This window comes from Harpia harpyja, chromosome 5 (assembly GCF_026419915.1).
Source record: "Harpia harpyja isolate bHarHar1 chromosome 5, bHarHar1 primary haplotype, whole genome shotgun sequence".
Lineage (NCBI taxonomy): Eukaryota > Metazoa > Chordata > Aves > Accipitriformes > Accipitridae > Harpia > Harpia harpyja.
The window spans coordinates 3,157,949-3,179,397 of record NC_068944.1 but is presented as its reverse complement, the minus strand read 5'-3'; positions in this window follow the sequence as shown (position 1 = coordinate 3,179,397).

The following is a 21,449-nucleotide window of genomic DNA, read 5'->3' as shown; positions in this document are numbered from 1 at the left end:
TTCCAATTTACAGAAAAGGCATGAGGGAAGACCCAGGGAACTACAGACCTGTTAGCGTAACCTCAGTTCCTGGCAAAATTATGGAGTTTAGACTGGGTACCTTTAAAGGCATTGAAAGAATAACACAATCATCAGGCACAGTCAACATGGGTTCACAAAGAGAAAGTCCTGTTTAACTAATTTGATACCCTTCTATGATAAGGTCACCTGTGTAGTGGATGAAGGGAAGGCAGTGCATGTAGTTTTTCTGGATTTTAGTAAGGCTTTTGATACTGTCCCTCACAGCATCCTTCTGCACACATCATCCAGCTGTGGGATGAGGGAGTTCACAGTGCGCTGGGTGAGGAACTGGCTGAAGGGCAGAGCTCAAAGGGTTGTAGTGAATGGGGCGGCATCTGGCTGGTGACCGGTCACCAGCGGTGTTCCTCAGGGTTCAACTCTAGGGCCGGTTCTGTTCAATATGTTTATCAACGATCTGGATGCAGGGGTTGAATACACCATTACCAAGTTTGCTGATGATACCAAACTGGGAGGTGCTGTTGACTCTCTTGAGGGACAAGATGCCTTGCAGAGGGATCTAGATCGATTGGAGCATTGGGCGATGATTAATGGGATGAAGTTTAACAAGTCGAAATGCTGGATTCTGTACCTAGGACAGAGTAATGCCAAGCACAAGTATAAATTGGGAGAGGAGTGGTGGGAGAGCAGCCCTGCAGAAAGGGATCCGGGGGTGCTGGTCGACAGCAGGCTCAGTATGCGTCAGCAGTGTGTCCTGGCAGCCGAAAGGGCAAACCGCATCCTGGGGGGCATCAACCACAGCATAACCAGCTGGTCAAAAGATGTGATTATCCCGCTGTGTTCAGCGTTGGTGCGGCCTCACGTTGAGTACTGTGTGGATTTCTGGGCCCCACAATTTAAGAAGGATGTGAAGATCCTTGAATGTGCCCAGAGGAGGGCAACAAAGCTGGTGAAAGGGCTGGAAGGAATGTCCCGTGAGGAGCAGCTAAAGACTTTGGGCTTGTTTAGTTTGGAGAAAAGGAGGTTGGGGGGTGACCTCATTGCCCTCTGCAGCTCCCTGAGGAGGGGAAGTGGAGAAAAGGAGGTGTTGATCTCTTCTCCCTGGTATCCAGTGACAGGATGGTGTGGGAATGGTTCAAAGCTGCACCAGGGGAGGTTTAGACTGGACATTAGGAAGCATCTCTCTACCGAGAGGGTGGTCAAACACTGGAACAGGCTTCCTACAGAGGTGGTCGATGCCCCAAGCCTGTCGGTGTTTGAGTCATTTAGACAAAGCCCTTAATAACATGCTTTAATTTCTGGTCAGCCCTGAATTGGTCAGGTAGTTGTACTAGGTGATTGTTTCTAGGTCCCTTCCAAGTGAAATAGTCTATTCTATTCTAATATAGCAATGTTTCCAAAAGTATTAAGACAAATGTAAGGCAGTTTTTTTAAAAACACTTATTTGCTTAACTTCTAGAAATTTTTCAAGGGGTTTTTGTATTTCTGAGAACTCTTACTAGACAACTATCTGTATTCCTGTGCTCATGAAACACTTCTACAAAATAAGTCCATGGGGAGTACCATGAGCATCTCCTCCAGCAAATTCTACTGTGTAATTTAATGTTAGCTCTACTCTGTTCTGCAATCACAGCTGTAATTATCTAAGTGTTCAGTCTAAGATTTTGAATATAGACATTTGAATTAATTTGGATCTGGAAAAAAGTTATAGACTCAACTACATTTTACCTACAGATGGATTTTCAAATTCAACTAGGATTGCCATAAACAACGTTTTGTATTTTGGAAGCAGAACCTCAATTCATAATTGTAGGAACAAGTAGTTTTGTAAATTGGAAAGCTTATGCTCCTCACTTCTTTGTTTGAAAAGGCAGATAGGTGGGTAGATGCACAAATACGTAGGTCAGTGTGGTTTTGAATTGTGGTTACAGGACTGAATGCAATTTGATTACTAGTATATATTACGCTTGAGAAGGAAAAAGATTCTTAAAAACATGCTGCGATGCAAATCCATACTATATTTGTAGTCATTCCATTTTCTTTAACTGTACATTATTGGTCTGTCTATGTAGGCTCACCAGTTCAATTTTGGTGGTGTGACAGGTACACCTGCCCTTATAGAGAGCAAAACTTCTTGGCTGTGGAAAAGAGAAAAAAAACCCTTTAGAAGCCAGGGTTTGGGGGTTGAACCGCCCTGCCCGCCCGATGGGGTCAGGTTATGACCGCCAGGTACAGGTGCACACTTCGGTCAGAAAGAAGGTGGTGTTGGCCCTTGGCCAGCGAGGATTAACGTGACCTTATTCGATGACAGGTCAGATTCGACTAGGGTATGAACGGAGCCCCGCTGGAGGGCAAATTGAGCCGGTCCTCCTCGGAGCAGCGGGTCTGCAGACGGGGACTCTCCCCTTGGGTCAGGATGCTGCCCGAGGTAACTCCTCGAGGTTGAGAGCCCTCACCTTTTAAGTGAGTGATATGCGCCTTTTGGGTCATCATTTCTAAAGCTTAAGAATTCCCAAGTTGGTTGTGTAGTATTAATTTCCCCTTACATCATTGAACCTGTGGTTTGCTAATGTTGTTGGAGTTCTAAACGATTTTGATTGAAGAATAAATTTTGTTGAGTTTAACACCTGTTTAATTTGATTGTGTGAGCCTCCATAACAGGTGAGGGACTGTTCCTCTCTCTAAAGACCTTTATGCCTTGTCCACAGAGACACTGAAAACTGAAAAGGGATCCAGCCTTCTCAAATAATTCTCAGCCTGATTTACCAGTAAAATGTGATCCCTACTTTACCTGGGATCTGTTAATCAGTCTAAAAAAAGAAAATTAGGAGAGAATGGTGCCTGTCTGTGGTGCTCAGAAAATCTGTACTGATGTGCAATTTCAGTATTGGAGTTTTCTGAGGACTAGTGGAGATGTTGCCTCATGCCCAGTTACTTTCTACTGCCAGGTAGCACGTAGCAGGTAACCAAAGTGAGCAAATGCCCTGGTAAGGTTGAATTTCTCAATCGGCTGGTGCAGTAGAAAGGTTTAGCTGTGAATGCTGATATTCTGTAAAAGGGTAGCACCCTTGAGGAATCCTAAAGCATTTCTGTATCATAGACTCTAACTGGGCAAATACCGTCGTGGAAAAAGCATAGGACTGCTGCCAAGATGTGAAGCAGCACTTCCATTTCTTGGATTATTGTATCCAGTTGTGCGGGGATTCGGGAAGGGTATGGATAAATTTGAGAAAGTCCAGATAGAGAAGATGATTTCTGGAGGTACTTTGAGCCCCAGGGTTTTGTCATTTCAAGGTATATGCATCAACTGACAACCTGAGCGACACTGATTTTGTGTATATACAGATGTACGTGTGAAAATGCAAGTATCTGACAGAAGTATCTGTATAGGAATACCTTGGTGTTTTTTGTTAATTTGGAAGTCTCTGCCAGTTCAGAGCTGTTTCTTAGTGTCCTTAACTATACCTCACTAATCTCAGTAGCTGAGCAGAGATGGAGGTTTCAACCTGCATTCAAGACAAATTATTGTTTTGAAGACAATAAGCAAGCCATATGGAGCATTATTTCCTTTTCCGTGTAGATAAGGACAGCAATTTAAAGTCGAAGGTCATGCTGATGAAATCAAATACTGGGTTGCTGGGAGTTAGATGGCAGTATTAGCTTACAGTACACTTCTGATATTTTGTTCTTTTGCTCAGGTTTTCCTAATGCTTTGTCACTTCTTTTTTGAGCATCTCTTAGCGTTGTGTTAAGCAACATGACTAATCTGTCATGCAGGTCTCTCATTCCTTCCCCACAGGAGAAATGTGTGCAGTGGTGTGACTTGTTTTGGTCATGGTTTTTTTTTTTTTTTTTTCTTCCTATCTCTCTTTGATTTGCAGTCTTAATTTTACCCTTTTGCAGAAACTTCTGGAAGTTGTCTGAGTCATGTTGCTACTCTGCAGAGACTTTGAGCCATATCTGGAGATGAGTAATGCAGCCTGGGAGACCAGAGGGATTCTAAATTGGTGCAACTTATAGCTTCCTCTGCTGCCCCAATACCTCAGCTACACTTAGTAAAATCTCTGCAGATTGTTTTAAACACAGTATTTATACTTAAGTTTGTTTGTCAACATGTAAGTTACGCTCCCCAGCTCATCCTCTCTTATTTGGTAGAAATCCAGTGTTGAAGGGCCCGAAAGGAGAAGAAAGAAATTAAATTCTGGTTCCTCCTCACACAAAGCTATTCCTGCTTTAATGTCTTTTAGCACTTTCACTATGAGAGTAGATACAATGGTGACTAATTTATCTCTGCCTTTAAGTAGGTTTATTCTGTAATGCTTTACTTGCCACTTCAAATTTGACCCTAAATAGAAATGTGTGGAAACGGTTTCTCTTAGCCATTTTAGAGTTCATGACATTTCAAAAATAAACACGCTTTAAGTCTCAAATCGCTTGTTAAAAAGGATTCAATGAAGAAAAATGATTCCTAATTAAATTGGCTTAGACTAAACATTTACAGATGCTAAAATATGCACTGTTGATTTTCCTCTGCAGGTGCATACATAAAGCTTGCTGAATAAACCACCACTCCATTTTGGCATAGGTAAAAGTATGGCTTTTTGGATTATGTTATTCTGAGAAAGTTCCTCAGAGTACATTAAATCATATTTCCAGTTATATGATTCGGTTTCTGGAAGGACTATCTTCCAGAAGAGACACTTTCTCACTGAAGACATAAGCATGGAGGCACTCAAAACAAATGTCTATCAGTGGATGCGGATGGCAAGATAGAGAGGGAGAGAGATGACGTACACTTTGGGTCCATGCTTATGCTCCATAGAGGGATGGACAGCCCATTTGTTAGGGCTTGTTTCAAGGCTGTAGCTGATGCAAAATAAGTTAGCAGGGAAGAGGATAGAAGATATGCCTTCTGCCTTACTGACTAGGATATTAAGGGTGGAGCCAGTTCTTCATAGATCTGGATGCTCGTTAGGCTGGAGGGCACCAACGTGGCTTCAAACTGTGTTTTGAAAAAGCTCTCCTATTTCCTTCTACCAAACAGTAGCTGTTCCCTCAGTTATGAAATACGCTCTTGAGGAATGTGACCACTCATGCATGCAGACACATACAGATGCTAGTATCATCAAGTTCCAGGGACTGTGTTTGTCAGCTGGTGGCCAACATCATGTATTTGCAGTTTCCACTTGAAATTTCTTCCAAAACAAACAAGAAAATGTTACGGAGGACTGTATTCTTTTCAGATTGACCATTAGTGTTTTCCTTTCTGGCTGCACGTGTGCAATGTTCATACTTACTTTTGGGGGAAAAAAACAAACCCACCACCACTTTATGTTCTCTTGGAAAATTCACTCAATTCTTAACTTGTAGGCTGACTGAAGCATCAGGGGTATATTCATTGCCACATATTTCTTTAGCTTAAATGACTGCATTGTCAATGTGAAAGTCTTGGATTCAAATGCCGCTGTCGACGTGTTACTTTTACGTCCACCCCTTAAATCTCAGGAAAGGGAGCACACTGAAACTAAAAAAGGCAGCCTTACGGTGGATTTTGCTGAGTTACAAGTTCATTTGCAATCTCAACACTGTTCTGACATGCTGCTGTTTACTTTTATTAGGGTGCTTCTGCTAGCACTTACTAGATGGTTCAGTACCCTGAGGGGTTGCTGGTGAACTACAGAACCTTTTACATGTGTGCCACTGATTTGAATCTAGACCAATTTTGGACTTCACCGTGGTTTGCTCTGTGGCACATTTAGCAGCCCCTGTGAGGTGGGTTTACTGGTGACTTGACTGTCATTTTTAAATCATATATACTACCCCCAGGCTTTGCGCTAACTAACAGACTGTGGAAACAAAGAATCCTACGGACTACATGGACTGTACTCCCCTTTTGCCTAGAAAAAGTTTGTTATATACCCTGAGTTATTGACTCCAAGGTTGAAAAATGTTTTGTTTTGTTTTTTTTAAAACAAAACAAAACCCACCATCTTGCACGTAGGGCTGACTTCTAGTGTTAAGTTTGTTGGGATCTAAAATGGCAATTAAACATCCATACATATTTGGTCTATAGCTCCCAAGCTCTTTACTGCTACGTAGTGAAACTAAGTAAAGCTCCTTTTTACATACTTCCCCCACCCCTTGGGAATCTTTCTACTGTCTTCCTTTTTTAGATAACTGTGGATATAAATTAAATCCTTCATTTAGTTCCTAGAGGCTTACAGAGAAGAAGAGAGCAGGAGGCTTTCTAAATCTACACAGAATCATAAGACCTAGACTTCTAGGAGTCTTGCAATGTAGAAAAACTTGTGGCAAACCACTTAGTGTTTAGAATTCCTCCCCGCCCCGCGTAGTAATGCCTTAGTATATATTTCACAGTGGAAATACTACACATAAAAGAGGCTCTAGGAAGGGAGGCTCTGAGGTTACTGTTCATTGCTGTTGGACATTAGTCCAGCAAGAAACACTTGTCAGTAAGGCTCAAGAAAACCTGAGTACTGTTCATATATGGAATTGTTACCATCGATAAAAATAACATAGTGAGAATAACTTACTAAGGAAAAGGTGTTTATATATTGAAATAAATGGAATACGAATGGTGTGTTAAGGATTGTTCCTCCTATTTTGTATTCATATGTCAAAATTTTAAGGATTTTGTTTATTCATTAGCTAGAGGTGAGAAATAGCTCTCAAATAATTTGCCAAAAAATAAATGTGCAAACAATGTTTGAGGAATAACTGTAAGCTGAACTAAATCTAAGGATGTGAAATTGGCTAAGGGCATCCTGCAGCTGTACATTAGCATAAAAATGACTTGTGTTACTTCATCTTTGCCTTAATGCAGAATTTCAGGTTCCCTTAAACATTGTATGGATAGGAGACTTGTTTGCACAAAAGTTTTTTTTTTCCTTTGTCCAGCAGCTAATTTTAATGACATTTATAGGAATGTGTATCTCTGAAACCAGCTTCCTGCCTGTTAAATTTCATTAAAAACTGTTACGTTGTTCCAAAGAAGTCAGGGTTGTAGTGTTGAATAAATGTTAGACTAAGTCACTTCCGAGTACATTTTTAGGACAAGTCAATATTCCTTAACTTGGGAGTTCCTAGTAGATATTATGATGCACTCTTCAAACTAGCTAGGTCTTGATCCTGCTAACAGTTACATGTCTGCGATATTCATGCATAAAGACAAGGGATGATCTTACAGCCTCAACTGAGCTTTTGCTAGTCTTAAGTTTGGAGTCTGTTCAAACTTTTGTTTCTGACCCCGAACAAGGAAGCATGGCATTTCAGAAAATCTTTTTGCTTCTCAAAAAAACCCCCAAACCAAACTCACTCTTACTACAGCTGTAAAATAGCTTGCTGAAGCCAGCAATTTTATGTTTATATTATAATAAGACTAAATGAGCACCACATCAGACACTGAACTTCAGGGCATATTTTTCATAGAATTGTTTTTTTGCAGAACTTGACCATGGTGGTGGTGAGGGAAAGAAGAATGAAATAGAGCAGGAGCAATGATGATTATTGTTGGAACAGCTGAAATGCTGCTCTTATTTCTTTAAAGCTTATTTGTGTATTTGATTTTATTTTTTTTTATATCATATCATTCACAACCACACTTAGCAGTTGTTTGGTTTTTGTGGGGTTTGGGTTTTGCTTTGGTTTGGTCCCCCCCCCCCCCCCCCCCCCCCCCCCCCGGCTTTTTAGTATTTTAGCACTGTATTCAGAGTCTGGGCCAAGTATTTGGCATTGGTGAGAACAAGGCTTACACCCCCATCTTGAATGGAGAACAGAATATAAAGCACCCTTGAGCTGAGAGCCTTTATCCTTGCTTTTTAGCACTTTGGGGGCATTAGCAGTAAATGTTTCTTTCATTTAGAAGGGCTTCAAATAAAGGAAGAAAACATCCAAGAAAGGAGGAGTTCCAGAGGGCCCTTCAAAGTGCATCTGTTCTGCCTAAGGCCAAGTTTTGCTCCCTTTTTAGTACCAGGTTGTACACATAGAGGTTTTTTTGTTTTCCTTGTTTGTAGGAGGTGGGAAGCTATGTTTATTTATCTATTTACCTTAATAAAATTACATCATCCAGGTTTTGATGTCTAATATCAGGCATAGAAGCATCTTGGTGTGAGGATCTCCTTTTTAGTGGGACATGGCAACGTTGATGCATTTGCAAAGTGTGCCCTTGAGAAGGAAACAATGCATGTCTAGATACTTCAAACCTAAGACACGTTGCTATTCAGTCCACGGAAATGTTGGTGGAGGTGTATGTCCTTACTTGGTTGTAAAATCTTCATTCATTAGATCATTGTGACTTAAGTTGTTTTCCGTCCCTAGGAAATCGTGCATTAAGTATCTTCATTTTAGCTAATCAACATCATTCTTTATTCCTTGAAAGACAGGATGTATCCACCGGTTGACAGAGCTGTGGATAATTTTTTCTGTCCAATCTCGAACGCAAAAATTACACCAGGAATTCTCTTTGCAGTAATGAGCAGCGCTATCCCTGATCAGTAGCATTAACAAAAGCAGGCATAAACCAGCCTTTTTTATGCTTACTAATTAAAGGCAGATGGCCTTGAACCAGCTAGTCCTAATCTCAGGTTACTAATCTACATTTTGTACTGTTATTTTCAGTGATACAAAAATGCAAGTGGGGAGCAAGGGAGGAAAAAACCACTCTGGAAGTACATTATGCATTTCAGACTTCTTGTGAAATTTCAGGAGTACAGACAAAAGCGTTGGTGCTTACCGAACCTAATAGGAGCTCTTCCACTGCCTTCATTTGGCAGTGAATCAGGGCTACTATTATAATGACTGTATGATGACTTTGAAACAAGATTAGAAAAAGCATCAACCATCTGTTTTTCAGGAATACGCAAAGGGCTAGGCTGGCTCTGAAGGATATGCTGGGAAAGTATGTCATGATCCTCTGTCGTGAGGAGAAAAAAAAAAAAGGCAAGTTGGAAGGATGATCGTGTCCACAGCCTTTACAGGCACAAGAAAACAGTGTGAGAGAGCGGGGAAAATGTGGCATTCCATCAAAACTGAGATATTGGCTGGCATACAGCATGGTGGGGAAAAGGTTTCCATTCAAATACTGGTTGGTTTTGACCACCATAGTACTTCTGGCCTTAATCTATTTAGAAAAAAGCAAAGTACATGTTAAGGAACTGTAATTCAGATGCTTCTGACAGGAAATATAAAGGGTAGAGACATTTAGAAAACCGTTGATTTATGCTATATTAATGCCATAAAATTATCTTAGTCAGTTGCATGGGTAGAAGAAAAATAAACATGATTAAAATAGTCAGTGAGTCACAGTCAGAAATTTCAACTCTTGAATCCATTAGGTAGTAAGTTCCAGTAATGCTTTCTGTAGCCATCTAGATATTTGCAATTCATTTAGCTATGATAACTGTCGTTGATCAGTATCTTAGCAGGGATAATTATATTATAAATGATGGTCTCTTTCTGCGATGAATGTATTTTTCTTTGTGCTGCTCGAGAACTGGATGTTTATTTGTCAACAAGGTATTTTTAATACAAGTAAAGAAATAAAAATTAGAATAGTGATTTAAACGTATGATAAGTACTGTGTCATTTTACCTTGAAAAAACCCCATATTGTATTCATTGCAAGGTGCTTGCGGAACAGTAGATGAATAATTCCAGTCGTCTGAATTCCCCTCTCGAATGTGTACAGCCTCTTTTGTCCCTCATCGATTGCGTGGCCAGCCCAGGGTTTATAGTTTGTACATCTTTAAGCACCTGACCGTGCTGCTAATGCCTGCTACTAATGCACTGATTTGGCAAGAATGGCCTCATGTCATAGGTGCAATATCCAGTCCTTTCCCCGTGATACCTATACCAAGTCAAACATTTCCCACAGATGTAAGAAACTTAAAATGCTGTTAGTTTTCATAGTCACTATTTTCTGAAGTAACTAAAGTATATTTAGAATAGATGCCTGGCTCATTTAAGGACAACACCAAAAAATCCAAACCTTTAAAGGACTGCAGTATAAAGGATTAATTTTACCAGAACCATTGATGATGCTTTCCAAACAAGTGACTACAGCAGCAGTTATCAGGTAGGTGTGGAAAAATACTTTTCATGCTAACCCATGCCACGTGTAAGAGGACTGGTAGAGTTAGACTCTGCCAAGTCAGAAGCAGCAGAGATGAAAATGGTTTTGAATGCAGCGATGCTACAGGTGGGAGGTTGTGGGTAGGGTATGAATCCCTGAAGTGTTTGAGCTGAATCAAAATTCACTACATGTGAACCTCCTCTACTTTCTGTTTCAGCTATGTGCTTTCTTCAGAGTGTTGCAAGTGAAAGACTTGAGATTACTGATAGAGTAAAAAAAACTGATTAGCTCCTTCACCTGTGACTCAATTTACACAATCAAATGTGGGGCAGGGGGGGAAGGTTTGCAAAACCACTCAATGTTTCTCAGAATTTATTTTACTAGCCTGGAGACTGTGGCTTATTCAAAAACTGAAGAGACTGATGTTTTGGATTTTGTTTCTTTTTAATAAATGGAAACTTTGATTCTCTTATTTCTGGAAGGTGAAGGATGAATAGAATGCTAGAAACTATGAAACTGTCCACAGAAAAAAAACCCACACACATGAATATGAGTACTCCCAACTTGTTGTTAAGCTTAATATAATCCTAATATGATCTTGCACATCTCCAAGGTGTACAGTTAGGAAGGACATGTTTTGTGCTTACCTTTTGTGATTTAGGAACTGCTCACCCTTTAAATAGGAAGCTGCTACAACTAAGTGCTGCCAGATCTGATACCTATCTTGAAGTTTGGCAGGGTGCAGGCAGAGGAGAGAACTATCTCTAGTGTTGGGAGGAGGGGGAAACACATAGGAGAAATGATCCTTTCTGATTTTTTAAGAGCTTCCCTCTCTATCCCCTGCTACTGCTCTGCTTGTAAAAACAGCATGGTCTTTTTGCAGTGTTTTGTTTTCCTTATTCCTCTTATCACTTGGAGGCAGTGACCAAGGCCTTTTTCTTACTATAGGATCTAGGCAACAAAGCTGCTGTATTACGGTTTCCTTGAGGTCCAGTTCTCCAGAGTGAGCAATCTTAATGGTGTTGCTTTCTTTTTCTTCCTTGCCCACCAGTTCTTCTTTTCCTTCTCCTCAGAATGAGCTTTTCCTGCCTTCGTAGTTGTTCTCCAAGCCTTTGGTACCTCTTCTTTAATCCTCTTTCTTCTCCTTTTTTTAATATCCTTTTTTTTATCTCCCCCCCCAAGGGAATCCTGGCACCCTGACAGTAAACCTCCCTGACCTCAAACTTTTGGCTTGAGCCTAAAACATTTGTGGGATTTTACAGGTCCTCAGGCTATTTAATGCTGCAGCTGTGACAATGATTTTGAGTGCAGCAGGGGAACAACAACAATTTGGATACTGTTTAGGCAGGCTGTGAAGAACACCAATGCGTTCACTGGTGTCTGAAGCTGCCTGAAGTTGGGGAATGTGTTATTTTATTATTGTGTAGGGTTTGTTTTTTTTTTTTTTTCCCTGCATGACAGAGTAAATGTATGCAAACTCCATAAGGTGATGCATAGCCAGAACAGAAATCTCAGCTTTGTCAGCCTCCCACTCCAGGTGGGTAACTCTGGCAGTACCATCTGTTCCGGACACTGATGGAGCACTGAAAGATGAGGAAAGCTTGAACTTTTCCCCACTGTGGAACTACTCTCTTGGGTTTGTCTTTCTTTTTTCTTTCAACTTCCTGGGAACGGGGGGAAGGCAGGCAAGCCTCTGGAAAACTCTAGTACCAAATTTTGCTGTGGTGCGGTGTAGTAGCACAGGGTGACACAGAAGTTTGCATGTCGTTTTCAGAAGTAAAGCCCAAAGTTTTAATCTTCAGAGTTCCTTCTGCAAGTGTAGGTTTGTACGCAAGACAGCCAAGAGCGTTTGGGGCAGTTCAGTACCTCACAAGGACAGATGAGCCATCAGTTCAAGCCTATCCCATTAGAAATGCCTGAGAAATAATGAGGAAATAGAACCACCCCTTCCTCCTGCACCAGTGTGTCCCAGGCGGCGTAGAAATGGCTCTCTGCAAGCAACTCTGAAGCTTGCTGTCAAAAATAAACAGCCAATATGGAGCATAGCCTTCCTTCTCCAGGAGAGACTTGCGGATCAATGAAAGAAGAGCTGCCTTTGGACTCAACCCAGCCTAAAGGCAGGATTGAAAAGGGTTGAGATGGACAAAATACTCCATCCAGACACCCCACACTCCCAACTGATTTGCCCAATTACTTATGTTCCTTTTCTTATGCCTGCATCTCACTGGAGTTAAGTGATAATTGCAAGATTTCCAGCAGACAGTTTATAGGAGGAGGATGCTAGCACCTTCTCAGGTGAAAGAAATCAGTATTTTTTACTTCTGTATATAGGCAATAGCTTCTTTCCTAAGCTCTCATGAGAACATAGTTGGTACCTTATTTAAACATAACATGGATAGCGCACCAGTTATGTGCTTACATCTGTTTACTGTCCGTGAAGTAGCACATGGTTAGATTCCGCGGTGTGTTTTGGGGGGGATGCTGCTGTTCAATGGTGTTGCTCGCAGAACATCTGTGCTGGTTCTGGCAACCTGGAGGACTGCTTGTCTTCTAAGTGCAGGTAAGCTCTATTTTTTAATAACCTTGTGTTTAGTACTGTCTCTAGAAAACCAGGAGACAAAGGGGATGCCTAGAAATTTATTCAGATGTGCAGGTGTAGCAGTAAAGTCAGAGGCAATCTTAAACTGGAAATGTTCTTTAAGCCAGTGAAACCCTTTTATGGCCAAAACAGACTCCAAATGGCACAGTGGAGGTGGGAAGTACTTGGCCTCATCTAAGGCATTGACCACATGCACAGACTCAGGGAGTGATGGTGGCGATTTTGTTCAGAATTTTCTATATCTTTGCATTTGTATTGCTCTGGGATTTTTATTTAAGGGCTGAACTGCATGTCTAAGAAATTCTTGTGATAAGTCCATGTTCTCTTCTTTGGTTTCTGACCCATGATGTTAGAAAATCAAAGAGAAATTTCAAGGTGTGATGGCAGAAAGAAGTGAGGCTTTTGGAAGGAGAAGAAACTCCTTCTTACTGCAGGTCCAGTCAATATTAAGGGACAAAATACTGTAGCCTCAGTTTGGAAACTGAGTCAGAGGAGCTCTGGATTTTTGTTTGTTTGTGTAGATCTTCTCTCTCAGACTTTTTGAAGAATGACAAAACCATGCTAGGATGTTGAGTAAGCTTTTATCGCGTGTCTGTACGTTCACATGTCCCTCGACAGGAAACTAAATTACAGTGATTAGAAATTGAAGGAAGAGCGTGTTTCAGCTAGGCATCTCAATAGTTAAAATTCTTTTGAGTGTTTTGGGGGCAGCTACACTAAAAAGTTTCACGGGTGGAGAGCATGTCAAAGCAAGCTGGAGTGATGAGTGAAACTGTGGTGGAGCCACCTTAGACTAATGGGCACTGGGGAGCGCAATATGCAACGTGGCCCCAGTAGCCTGGTGAGCCCTCACGAATGAGGGTCTGAATAGGGTTTTAATACCATCAGCCCAGCCCCAAGGGGATCTGGATTACGTGAGGTTCGGTGATTGGACACAGTACTGCGTTGCTTTTACTGTAAAGGTTTGTTGGTTTAAAGACTGGGCACGGGAAAGCTATTACACATGGCATTGCAAGTGAAAATTATGAAGTTAGTTAAGGCACTTTTTTTATCTTCTGTTAATATAGTTTCAGCTAGAAAGAGTATGCATATAAGCTTTGCTTGCCTGTGTAGCCCTCTCCACACATTCAAATTCTGTTCTACATCCCTTGGTTTTTCTTTAATCCCTAGTTATTTGAACTCCTTTATATCTTGGGTAGGTAGCTATGCATGTACTTCAAGGTCAGGAATATCCATGTAGCTGCTTAAAGGCAGAGTTTTGGGATGGGAGGAACCATTCTCTTTAATTAAGGAGACTGAGTTACTTTTTCCAGACCTACTATGTGAATAGTTTAGCTACTTAGACTATAGGTACTGCAAGAAACTGATCCCCTCTCCCCGCCATCAGCATAGCTTAGTAACACCACTTACACAGAGGTTTCATAAACTGATTCCTGTGCATATGGGGCTTCTGGTACTTGGTTGATAGCCCCTTAAGCAGACCCTATGGCACAAGATGATCTCTAAAGCCTGTTTTACTCGCAGCTCTAGGTTGTGGTTGGAGTTGGCTATTTGAATTTGGATCTCGGTGTCTGTAATACAGCATTAAATGACATACGATTTGATCTAGACATACAGTGTAACGTGTGTATGGTGGGGTGTTGACAGTTCCCTTGAGTGAACCAATGGTAAAAGGAAACGCACCACAGTTATGCAGAGAGATGTCAGGACGAGCCTGTAGAGCCCCGGGAAGGAGTCCTGCAGCTCATGAAGAGGTGTGCTTTGCTCTACTTGTTCATGTTACCCACTTGATCTTCCTTCTTAGCATTGCTGACTCTGTCCTTTCAATTTGTCTGACTTGTCCTGGCTTGTAAGTGAGTATAGGCCAGTTTTGTAAGTAATAATGTCCTTTGGCAAATACTCCAATAAAGCACAGTGAGCTGCTGGACAGGTGGTCCCTTCTTCAGGTGCCTCAGGTACACAGAGTCCTGTGAGAAGGCAGACCACGAGGACGGGGGGAAATTTTATTCTTTAACTTCCCTACAGGAGCTCTTTCTAGCAATCCGCTCTGCGGTACTACAAATTGGAGGTTGCTAGTTTATCGAAGGCTATGCTTTTTAAGTTATAATTCAGTGACGATGTTAGTTTAAGATTTTCTTGCGTAGGTTTGCTGGCACAACTGTTTGCATGGCTGCATTATGAACGGTACTGGGAAATGAAAATTGCATTAGAAGAAAAGGGAGATGAGGAGTCTGTGTGTGTTTCTGTGTGTACAATCTGATTATTTAATATATGCTGAGAGAATAAAAGGTGACAGAGGGTGCACGGAGCTGAAGAGGAACAGGGTTGAACTACTGTTGCCACTGAACATGTTTACTGTGAGCTGTGGCCTGAGTAAGGAGAAGAATGAGGACTTTTGAAAACAGTCCACAAACTGGAGTTCAGAACAACTATAGAGTTGTAATGAATATCCTTCACAGTAGTACTTACAGCTATTTTTTTTTTTTTTTTTTTTCCTTCTTTCAATGCAGGCAGCTGTATGTGGTTACCCTAGCCAGTAGTGTTGCATGTATATTAAGTACAGGCAAAACAAAAGACAAGTTTGGTCTGTAGGAAACTTGCTGTAGCATCTCCTCACTAAGGCACTAGCAAAATCTCCTCTGGTTAATCAGGCAGATTTGTTGCTGTTTCACCATAGGGATCCAAGCTTGAGTCTTAAGTACACTCCTGTTCAGTGTGTGCAAACAGCGATGCTGGACATGGGGGACTCCTGTAATTGCTTTTGTTGGCACAGCTGTCTAGTGCCCAGCTGGCAAACGCTAGCATCCTGACCCAGTGCATCACACTGTGTCGTCAAGATGTAAAGTGCTTAAATTTTTATTTGGAAAATGAGTAGTCATAAGAACGAGCGGCCTGTTGGTTTGTAACGGACAGCTTCCACCGTGCTCATTATGCAGGTTTGGGAGCGCTTGCATCCATGTATGCTGACAAGCCACCCTGGCACAGGCTGGCTTTTTTAAAGAAGGCTCCCCAGTGCCAGCAGCTCTAAATCTTTCTCTCACATAGGAACAGATGGAAATCATTCACACATCTGAGCAGCAAAAATCTCAAAATGGACTGGGCACGGTGGCTGACATTTGGCTGGTTATTTGGTGTTTTCTTTGCTAGTTGATTTCCAAGGCAAAGTCCATATTGTCGGGCATCTGCACACAGTCGGCATAAAACTATACTATGCAAAAAAAAAAAAAAAAAAATCAATCGGAGCACCTGATATAATGGTAGCTTCTTCCAGTAGGAATAATTGCATGCTGCCAGCACTCCCGAGGAACGCATAAACAAGACACTGATCTCTGGAAGACTTGTGACTATTCACTGGTTCAGAAGTTCAGTAGTCGGATACATCCCAGGGATGCACCTTACAGCTTGCTTTGTAGCTAACCTTTAATTTTGCATTTGAATTGAAAAAAATGAACTGATGGAACCTAGGAGCAGATTCCAACATTGCTGCCATTGCCTTCAAAATACATTGCCTGTGAAAGAAACCTTGCCAAATGTTACCCTGCTTTGCTTGCATGCAGACCAAGAAATAGCTTTTGTTGGTTCCATGATAATGCTTTTTAAAGGCCCACCTTTCATAGTAACCAGACTATTTAATAGGTATAACAAACTACAGAATAACATTGGGGTAAAAGCTGGAAGTAGAGGCAAGCATAAAAGGGATGAAGGCCTCACGCTCATGTTTTGTGAAAATAAGTTTACTAAGTAAACAAAAGGATATTGTGTTTCAGAGCACTTGGAAATACTTTCCAGAAGTAGCTTTTGTATCACCTGCAACTGAAGCGGGGAAAATTGCTTGCATCAACTTTGTTGTAATGCGCAGCGTTTTTTAGTACTTTGTGCTTTTCATACCTGGAACGCAGACTGCTTAGATAAGTCAACGTCCATTGCAGTTTGCTCACTGACTGCTAATACATTTCAGGAGAAGCCAAATACATCTAAAACTAAAATACAGATCTATTAAAAATGGCGAAGCTATTTTTCAGTTTTGGACCCTTTTGTGACTGTCTTTTGTTTTCCTTTTTTTCTGTCCACTTATTCTTGTTTGTATTGAGCATGGGATGTGTGCTCAGTTCAGGATCTCTTACCTTTCCTAGATATTTTTCTTTTCTTAACCAATTATTTCTCTTGCACACCAGTGAGTTCCTGAACAAAGAGGTTGGGTGGTTGATTCCCTTAAGAAAAGTATGGAGCATTACCAAGAATGTGGTTCCTAGGCTGAGATACCTTAAAATATTCCATGTAAATTATTTTTAAGTCATGTAGCTAACTTGGGGAATAAAGGCAGTTGTGAACGCCACTGATGTGAATTCATGGGTGCGTCATTACGTGTTGTTCAAAACTACATCGACCAGCTCTTTTTTTATAGCCAAAATACATTTGGAACACAAATATCCACTCGCAAATAAAATAACACCTGATCCAAAAAAGCTGTCTTGAGTAGGCAACAAAAAACTAGGTAGTTTGTTATCTGGCTTTGAATTGTGTTATACACTTGCTTTTGGATAGCATGGGATCTAATTTAAGGTCAACAGTATTCTCTAATGTATTGCGTGGCAAGGTTTTGGTAGCAGGGGGGTTACAGGGGTGGCTTCTGTGAGAAGCTGCTGGAAGCTTCCCCTGTGTCTGACAGAGCCGATGCCAGCCGGCTCCAAGATGGACCTGCTCCTGGACAAGGCCGAGTCCATCAGCGACGGTGGTAGTGCCTCTGGGAGAACAGATTTAAGAAGGGGGGGAAATTGTGGCAGGCACAGAAACTGCAGCCAGAGAGAGGAGTGAGAACATGTGAGAGCAACAGCCCTGCAGACCCCCAGGTCAGTGCAGAAGGAGGGGAGGAGGTGCTCCAGGTGCTGGAGCAGAGATTCCCCTGCAGCTGGTGGTGAAGACCATGGTGAGGCAGGCTGTCCCCCTGCAGCCCAGGGAGGTCCATGGGGGAGCAGGGGGATGCCTGAAGGAGGCTGTGACCCCATGGGAAGCCCACGCTGGAGCAGGCTCCTGGCAGGACCTGTGACCCTGTGGAGAGAGGAGCCCACACTGGAGCAGGTTTGCTGGCAAGGACATGCGACCCTGCGGGGGACCCACGCTGGAGCGGTCTGTGCCTGAAGGACTGCAGCCCAGGGAAGGGACCACACTGGAGCAGTTCATGGAGAACTGCAGCCCGTGGGAAGGACCCGTGTTGGAGAAGTTTGTGGAGGGCTGTCTCCTATGGGAAGGACCCCATGGTGGAGCAGGGGAAGAGAGTGATGAGTTCTGCCCCTGAGGAGGAAGGAGCAGCAGAGACAAGGTGTGATGAACTGACCATAACCCCCCATTCCCCATCCCCCTGTGCTGCTGGTGGGGAGGAGATAGAGAATTGTGGAGTAAAGTTGTGCCTGGGAAGAAGGGAGGGGTGGGGGGAAGGCGTTTTAAGATTTGGTTTTATTTTCTCATTACCCTACTCTGGTTGACTGGCAACAAATTAACTTTGTTTTCCCTAAGTCCAGTCTGTTTTGCCTGTGATGGTAATTGGTGAGTGATCTCCCCCTGTCCTTATCTCGACCCACGAGCCCTTTGTTAAATTTTCTCTCCCCTGCCCAGCTGAGGAGGGCAGTGATAGAGCAGCTGTGTGGTCCTTAGTTGCTGGCTGGGGTTAAACTAAGACATCTAAATAGTTGGTATAGATGCTAAAGCATTTTGTAATTTATCAAATTATTCAATTAATGTCAAGTTTCCATTGGAAATCCATTTGGCAGTGGGTCTTAAAGGAATGCCCATAAAGATTCATTTATGCCAGAAACATCTGCCAAAGACAGCTATTGGACTAAATCAAAGACTAAGGAGACTAAGACTGGTTAACATCCACTGAGATGGGCCATTTTAAACCCTAGTGCTTTATATAAAGACTCCCAGTGATTGCAGTGGATTTGAATTAGGGCCCTTAAGAATTAAAACAGAGGGAGAAAGGAAAATATTTGTCTGATGATGAAAATACCAGTAAGGAAAAAAGAAAACAAGTATGATACCTGGAAATACTTTTAACCTTATTTAGAGGTGCCTGTGTCCAGGGGCATTTGTTCAGATAAAGAAACAGTAATTTTACTAAAAACATTAGGCCTGAAGATAAACTTCTAATTTCCATCCTCTTGAAAGCTGACATTTGTAATATGTGTTTTTGTCTGCATCAGGATGAAATTTGGCAACTTCACAATTCTGGTTTACTGATAGCAGGAAATTTCCTTTAAATTTGTTCAGTCTTAACCATGTTTCCCAGCTGCATTGTAGAGTAGAAACATAGAATCATTTAGGTTGGAAAAGACCTTTAAGATCATCGACTCCAACTGTCAACCATGCCCACTAAACCATGTCCTGAAGTGCCACGTCTATGTGCTTTTTGAATACCTCTGGGGATGGTGACTCTACCACTTCCCTGGGCAGCCTGTTCCAACATCTGACAACCCTTTCAGTAAAGAAATTTTTCCTAATAGCCAATCTAAACCTCCCCTGCCACAACTTGAGACCATTTTATTTACAGGTGTCTCACTTGGCAAAAAAGTTAAGCAAAGCAGTGTAGCAGGGCTGGTTTGGGTTGGGGTTTTTTTGTTTGGTTTTGGTTTTTTTTTTTTTCCTCTGGTAGGAAAAGCAATGGCAATTGTTTGAAAGATGTTCAAAGTTGCAGCTTTTCTTTTGATAGAAGATCTTCCCTTGCTTCTTATTGCAGACTCTCAAATCTGAATCTAAGTGTCCAAAAAAAAAAAAAAAAAGTGGGTACTGGTAGAATTTCTCAGAAGTGTAATTAGCATAGCCAGAGCTTTACCTATTAGCTGTTTCCATTCTGTTAAAAGGTGGTAAAATGTTCCTCTGAATGTCCCACATGCAGACCATTTGGCATCTATAAATTAGTGAAACCCATCTATTATATAACAATTGTAAATCATCAACGATAACTGTGTCATCTAGGGCAACAGAAAAAATATGTACTTGATGTTTTATTCAGCAGGAGGTTATTATAATGGCACCTTAGTGCACAGTGAATGTAGTTCTCTTGCTCTACATAAAACTTTTATTAATTGCATTAATTAGTATATTTTTATTTTTTAAGCATAAAATGCTTCTCATTCCAGGCCCTGAATACTTGCATATAATTTAAACTCATCATAAAATGTCATGATAGTCTGCCTACTCATTTAACTTCAATTATATAGAAATATGCATAAGCAAATGTAATAAAATAGACCCATTTCCAGAGCAGCCATAATAAACCTTCTTATCTATCATTATGCTCTTCCCTAAATACCAGAAGGAATGATAACGTGTGGATGTGCTAGGAAACTAGTAACTACTAATAAGATTAGGAGCAGGCTGAGGAAGAGTGAAGTTGTGAGTCTGTTAACGTCAATGTCAAAGCATCTGCTGACTTTCCTGGAATCAGGATTTTAGCCTTCAGTGAATGATTTAATCAACACAAACTTTTATAAAGCTGTTAGCATCATCTGTCAGTTAAGATCTTTAGATTTCATTAGGTGCCTTTTTAAAGCTTTATTTTTATCTAAGTTCTTCTCAAGTTCTGTAGGTAATTATTTTCAAGTCCTTGGCTTTTGTCATTAGTATTACAAAAGTAAGCCATGTTTTCTGATGGGGTAAATAGGGAGAGAAGGGTGACTTCAGTGGGGTTTTGATAATTTATGATGAAAATAATGGTCAATCTTCAGAGGCAATGGTAATCAAATTGTAGCAGGTCAAAAATGCTGGTGTGTATATATATATGCATTACGTGCATCATTTTTACTTATATATACATACAATACGGATCATATATGATATAATGATGATCCAGCCCCAGTTACTCACTTCAGTTATGAAATCTTAATGATTGCATCCCCTGGACTCAGCAAGATCTAAATATCTATACATATCCTTTAGATTTAATATCCAAAGAGACTGATTTAAAAAGTTTGAAGGGCTGGAAATAACACTAAATGTTGGTGCGTGTAAGTAAATACACACGATCATGATCATAACCATATTGAATTACCCAGTACATTGGGTTTTGGTTTTGTCTGTTTTTATGCTTGGAATGCTAGTGAAATAGTGTGTTGGGGTTTTTTTGTCAAGGTTCCCAAAGACTTTAACTTAGTTGTTTTCCACAAGCTACTGGTGGTGGCAAAAGTACAGGTCTGCTGCAGATATATATAGCATAGGAATCCCTTCCTTTGCTGAGGATTGCGATGATTAATGAAAGCATTAACTCTCCAGAGAGCAGCCCTCTAACAAACTTCTCACTAAATATATCCATTAAAAGCCGGCATACAATATGCAGAAAAAATTTAAAGAATTATACTGGAAAGCCGTCTGGGATTTCAGTGTTTCCCAGAGGGCAATTTTTTGATGGCATTAATGATCTGCTGTAGAGAAATCTGTGTCTAATCATTCTCTGTCCCTGCGTGACTCTATGCAGTATGACATCCTGCAGTATATATTACTACATAGGTACTCTAGGGTATTCAATAGCTGGCAAATTACTTGCGTGGGTTATTTACTTTTGCAGAAGTTATGACTACTTCTGCACTTCTGCTCCTGATGAAAGAAGTAATGGTTATTTTCCAAAGTTTTAACCTTGAGATCATCCTGATTCTTGATAGGCTAAAGTTTACAGTCTTAAAATTGCAGTAAATCTGCTTTCTTGTACCGTGCTGAGTGTTTGCTACCCTTCATGTTTAGCTAGAAAATT